Source organism: Epinephelus fuscoguttatus, linkage group LG20, assembly GCF_011397635.1.
Source record: "Epinephelus fuscoguttatus linkage group LG20, E.fuscoguttatus.final_Chr_v1".
Classification (NCBI taxonomy): Eukaryota; Metazoa; Chordata; class Actinopteri; order Perciformes; family Serranidae; genus Epinephelus; species Epinephelus fuscoguttatus.
The window spans coordinates 21,701,787-21,707,791 of NC_064771.1; positions in this window are offsets into that span (position 1 = coordinate 21,701,787).

Below are 6,005 nucleotides of genomic sequence, written 5' to 3' on the forward strand. Positions count from 1 at the left end.
CCTGTGTCAGCGTGGGTTTTCTCCAGGTACTCCAGCTTCCTCCCACAGTCCAAAGACATGCAGGTTAATTGGTGACTCTAAATTGTCCGTAGGTGTGAATGTGAGTGTGAATGGTTGTCTGTCTCTATGTGTCAGCCCTGTGAGTCTGGCAACCTGTCCAGGGTGTACCCTGCCTCTCACCCAATGTCAGCTGGGATAGGCTCCAGCCCCCCCTACGACCCTTAAGAGGATGGATGGATAGATGGCACTTGGTTTGTGGTGCTCAAAGTGCAAAAAAAATATATTTGAAAAACTCAACAGTAATGTCTCTTTCCAGAAATCATGACCCGGTTACTCAAGATAATCCACAGACCTTGTTGTGAGCATTTTCATGTAGGAACAATTTTTTTTCTACTACACCCGTCAACCATATCACCATGCATCTAATGCTAGCTCATCTAGCAATATTGAGCTAGCCAACGTTACATTTCAGTGTAGGAGAATGGCTTTAATGACTCTCATCCATGACTCTCATCCATGAGTAGATGCACACTTCCTTCTGCGTGCCAATGCTACAGCTACAGTCTAGATTGATGAAAAGCACTACAGGTAAGGGGAAAAATACACTCCAAAGAAATCCATCTATCGGGGTGCCTTTCAGCTCACTTGGTAGAGCATACTCCCCATGTACGAAAGGCTGAGTCCTGCAATTTTGTGGCACCAATTCTGACCTGTTGACCTATCTTCAACTGTCTTACCAAATATAGCCACGAAGTAATATTTAGAAATGCATGTGTCTCCAAAATGTCAACTTTTCCTGAACTACAAAAGAAAACGCTTTATTTTCTAGACTATTCATTGTTAGAGGTTTTTTCTTCCTGTCACTTCCGATACGGCCTGATCGTTAGTGTCGTAAAACTTCACCATGAACTCTGAGTCAATGAATGTGTGTCAATCAGTGTAGGAGACAGACCACTGGTGGGCTTCATTGACGCCACATTTGGCCAACCAAGTGCACACAAATACAAGTGTGAGCCCTCACACACACACACACACACATACACACACCCATACTACGGCTGAGAACCCTCCAGATCAGTGACCCTCTATGAACTGCAGGCTTTGTCTCCTCTCACAGTGGCCACTCTCATTCAGCGGCAGTATGTGGGTCTGTTGTTGTCTTTCAATATTTGCTGCCAGTTGATCGGCACTATAACACTCTGTGGGCAGAGAATACATTGGCCGTCGCACAAATGTCCTATTGTGTCTGCGCTGAGACACATCAGCTGTGACAAAGTGTTGGAGTGGGCAGAAAATGAAAGTTATTGTACTTGTTTATTGTATTTACTGGACTGATAGGTGAGCAGACGTCAGTAAGCGAGTGACTTACTGATTAGCATGACTCAGTTTATCATGACAGTTGGACTTATGTCACATGACTGATGTGAAATTGCTGTTGAATTTTCAATTTCAATTTCAATTTTGGGCTTGTAGCTGAGATTTAAAGAGGGAAGAATTAAAGACCTGAAGGCAAATACATGTTATAGAATATAGTGTTATTAGATATTTATTTACTATTATTATAGCAAATTATCAACAGCGGCACATCAGTTGTATTTGGCCGGTAGTGCAGGTAGACTTTCTTGCAACCTGGGCTCAAAATGTGTTTAAACTACATCTTCAGTGCAGCTATAAAATGAACATTTCACATTTTGTTATTAGTGTGACTCCATGTTTGTCTTCGGGGAATCTCTGTATCACTGTCATAAATTCATGGTGTTGCCCAGTGAAGTGCGCTTTTCCTCTTTCCTGTTCGTCAGAGAGAAGCTATTGTTGTAGTCTTTGGTGTTTGTGAATGGCACAGGAAAACAAGGCGACAGATTTTGTGTTTATGAGTCCAGTCCACTCTCAGCAGAGTCCGGTTTGTAAAAGGCCTTTAGTTTGGAGGATCGTTGTCTGGGCAAGGATCATAAGGCAGTTTTCAGCCCTCATTCTTTTTTTTTCTTTTTTTTTTTTTTTAAATTTGATTAAAGTAGTGTCATGGTCAAATTTATTTATAGTGCTTTCAAAACAAACCAGGTTTGTGCCAAAGTTCTTTACAACAAGCAGAATTTAACAAAAAAAATATTGACACAAGAACTTGAATACATGCATACATACATAGTTCACACATAGACATGTATTCAGACATTATACATATACATATTGAAGTTTGGTCATGGACTTTCCACGTCTACATACGACATGAAAGGTACCCTGGGTGCGTTGGTTGTTGACGTTCTGGGACCACGTGTCAAGTTCTGCCTGTCACATGCATTGTCTTCTTTCAAAATACACTTCTGTTTTCACAGGAAATTTAACATTTACATACAGTCTCTTTCAAAATAAAAGCACTACGTCGGTACAACACCATGAATTGATGTTTTTTTCCTTCAACAACAAATGCACATGGTTGGGTTTAGGAAAAAGAACAGGGTTTGGCTTTAGAATCTTACGGGGCATGAACGCTGCTCTCTCTGACTTTTGCTGCCTTAACTTTCATCCTTGTCGTGCTGCCTTTCGCCCCTGACGCCGCCGGGCACCGTCAAACTATAACCCCAACCAGCCCGTATCATGCTGATGTTAAGGGACACTTTTTTTTGTTGGTTTCTGGGGCCGCGAGTTACTGCCCAAGCGCCAGATTTCGACGACTTTGGAGTGAGGCTGGGCTCACAATACTAAGACACCTTTTAAAGGAGACAAGAGATTCTGCTTTTCTTATATTTCTAGAGAGACTTATCCTCCTGAGACCCTGTGTCCTCACATGAGGTCACTACTGTTAGGGTTTAGTGGATCTTATACTTCATTCTACTTAACTCAGACCTGTTGTCCTCATTCGTGGACGCTTTTTTGTGCCATCTAGTGGTAGTAAGAGCACAATACACTGATCCGTGTAAAAACAAGATAGCAGCCATCTCTGCTAAATCAGTCCGCAGCTGACACAAAGTGAACACGGTACAAAACCTGACCACATTTAATGGTTGAATCTTGTTTATTTATGATTAATAATCTTTGTAGTTTGATATGGCAACAAACTTTACCAATTTTAGCAACAGTAACAAGCCAACACGCTGTTAATTGGAAAGTATTCATTTTAAGATGTTGGGGAATTTATCATCAGCTTGTTGAAGGACATTGGGACTTTATTATCATCACATTTGAGGACACTGGGACTCTATCATTGTTGACAATGTTTAGTTTTTTATACTTACCAGGTCTTACTGATCCCAAATAGCCCGGAGAAATTAAAAATGCATATCATACAAAAGTTAAGGTCTCAGGAGGTTATGCAGGGTCTTGGAGCAGCTGCTGAGAAGGTGAAGGTTTAGTGCAATCTACAAGTAAACAAGTAAAACTACACTTGCCGGAAAAGGATACACCAGCCTTGGATTTTATATATTAACCAGCAAATATTTAAACTACAGACACACATTTACAAATCCAAACCAAGGGTTCTTCAGTTGAGCAGATACTGGCGATTATATTGTGCATTGTTCTAACAGACGTCATCCTATCCCTTACTGCCACCGCCAGGGAGCAGAGACTCAGCCTTGTTCTGTATGCATCATCTCTCTTCCCAGCTCCTGACAAAAGGGAGCGGTGCAGTGATCGGCAGCACACAACACTGGTTCTTGTTGATCATGACGTGTGTAGAGAAGAAGTTGTAGGAGTTCGCCAGGAAACAGGAAACAGTGGAATCTGGTCTATGGTTCTGGTTAGGGTTTGGCTCAGCACATAAAGGAAAGTGAAAATATGGTCCACATTTTCACTCAGTTATTTCCTGATAGTGATAATGCACAACGAATAAAAACTAACTGCTGTTCGTGATTTTTTTTTAATGCGACAAATCCCACAATGTATAATATAAACATTATTATCATGTGCTCCTTGTTTGGACTGAAGTTAAAATATATTCCAAAATAACTTTCACTATGATGACACAATGACAATGAAACATTTACTAAATGAAATTGTTAGTTCAAGATATAAAGTCAGCCTTATAATGTAGCAAACGATCTGTACAAATATTAATAATTGGCCTCAATGTGCATCCTATCTGACAATTATTTTTTTCAAATAATTACAGAAAATGGCCATGACAATATCTTAGAACCCAAGGTGACATCATCAAATGTGTTTTATCCGACCAGCTGTCCAAAATATATTACATGGACAATGATGTAAAATCTCAAAGAGGGGTAAATTCTCACACTGAAGAGGCTGGAACCAGAAAAGTTTGGGCATTTTAACCTGAAGTAAAGGACTTAATTAATTGACTAATGTTGCACAAGAATCTAAGCAGCTAAAGTAACTGACAGTGGGTTTGGTAATTGTTGGGAAGGTTTCAGAAGCAGATGTTTGCCTTGTTCAAGAGAATCAGAACTGTTCTTCCCTGAGATAGCTAAAATTTCCAGGATTCATCAGCTACAGGATGGGGACAGCCATGTTTTGCTTCCTTCCTTGTACAGCAGTGACATCTACTGGTCTATGTTAATAAGAAAAACAGCCTGAATGGATCAATTTTTCCAGTGAGTTGTGCATTTTTTTTTCAGATGACCAGAAGAGATCTGAAACATCTCACTACATGATACAGTAAGACAGATGTTAATGTTTGATATGTTCAATCTCATTCAACATAAAGGTTAAAGTAACATCAGAGTTTAAAATGTATTATTTCATTTGACAATAATGCAATAAAGGTCACAGTTTAGACTTTATGAAACAATTTCTGTTGAAACATGGACTAAAATGGTCCTTTACATGGTGCTATTTAATCATATTTCTTTCAAGGATATTCTCTGTTCTTCATGCTTGTTTGTTGATATATTTTTATGTCTCCCATTATATTAGTCTTGCAGTCTTAAAACTTTCTTTCGTCTTTATTTCTGTTTTAAGGTGGATTAAATTAAGATATATTAGTACTATCACTGCAGTTTATTTCTATATATTCAAACTTATACAATATATAAGAGAAATGATTTAAAAATCAATTAGAAGTCATGGTTTCCCAGTCAACATTTGTGTGTGGGTCCCATGTGGTTCGTAAATGAGCTTAAAAAATGGACCCTATAAAGGATTGACCATGGGTTCCATAATGGCCCCAATTGCCCACATGGGTGGGTTTACCCAAGTGGGCCCAACGTGGGTTATGCCACCTGGGCACCAAGTAGGTATGGGCATCTCATGTGGAAACAACCATGAGGGCAGTTGGCATAGCGCCATTATGAAACCCTTGGACAGTCCCATGTAGGGCCCATTTTCCTGCTCATTTACCACCCACATGGGGCCCACATACAAATGTTGGCTGGGTTTTGAAGCAGTAACAAACCAAAGAAAGTTTCTGACTGAAAAGGTGCAGTCTAAAGCCACAGCGTATTACATCTACTCTTTGAAATTTATTTTTTTGTACAGTTCCCTCCATATTAATATTTAAATCTACTATTTATTAGACACATTTTCATTTCCTTTTCAAAACCATTCCACAAATTAACTATTAATTAACTAGAAGTTCATGTTAGTTAATCCCGACTCACTCGAAGTTGGAACAATGCCAGGATACAGCTTGGAAACATCTTCTATTTTACTTTATACAAAAACTGTGCCGTTTTAAGGTCCACCAAACCTCTAAATTTGAGAGGATGTGAGCTTATAAATGATTTTTTGATTGGTTCATTATAATCAGCTCTGTTTCTGATTCCTATACCTCTCTCCTGTTGCATACAAATTCCATTTGTGACAGGTTTGTATGTAATGAGCAAGGAAAAATGGTGTTGTTCAGCAGTGGCGTGCACAGACTTTTTGAAGGGCAGGGGTGAAAAGAAAAAAAAGGGCACATACAGCGCATTCTCGCCACTGAAGAGGGCACTAAGTTCCGCGTGTTTTCGAGGGCACTTTAGACATCTTTATATGAAAATATATAACTATATAATGGCACATTATGTAGCCTTAAAACAGACTAACTAGACAGACTAGTACCCCCCTGTACC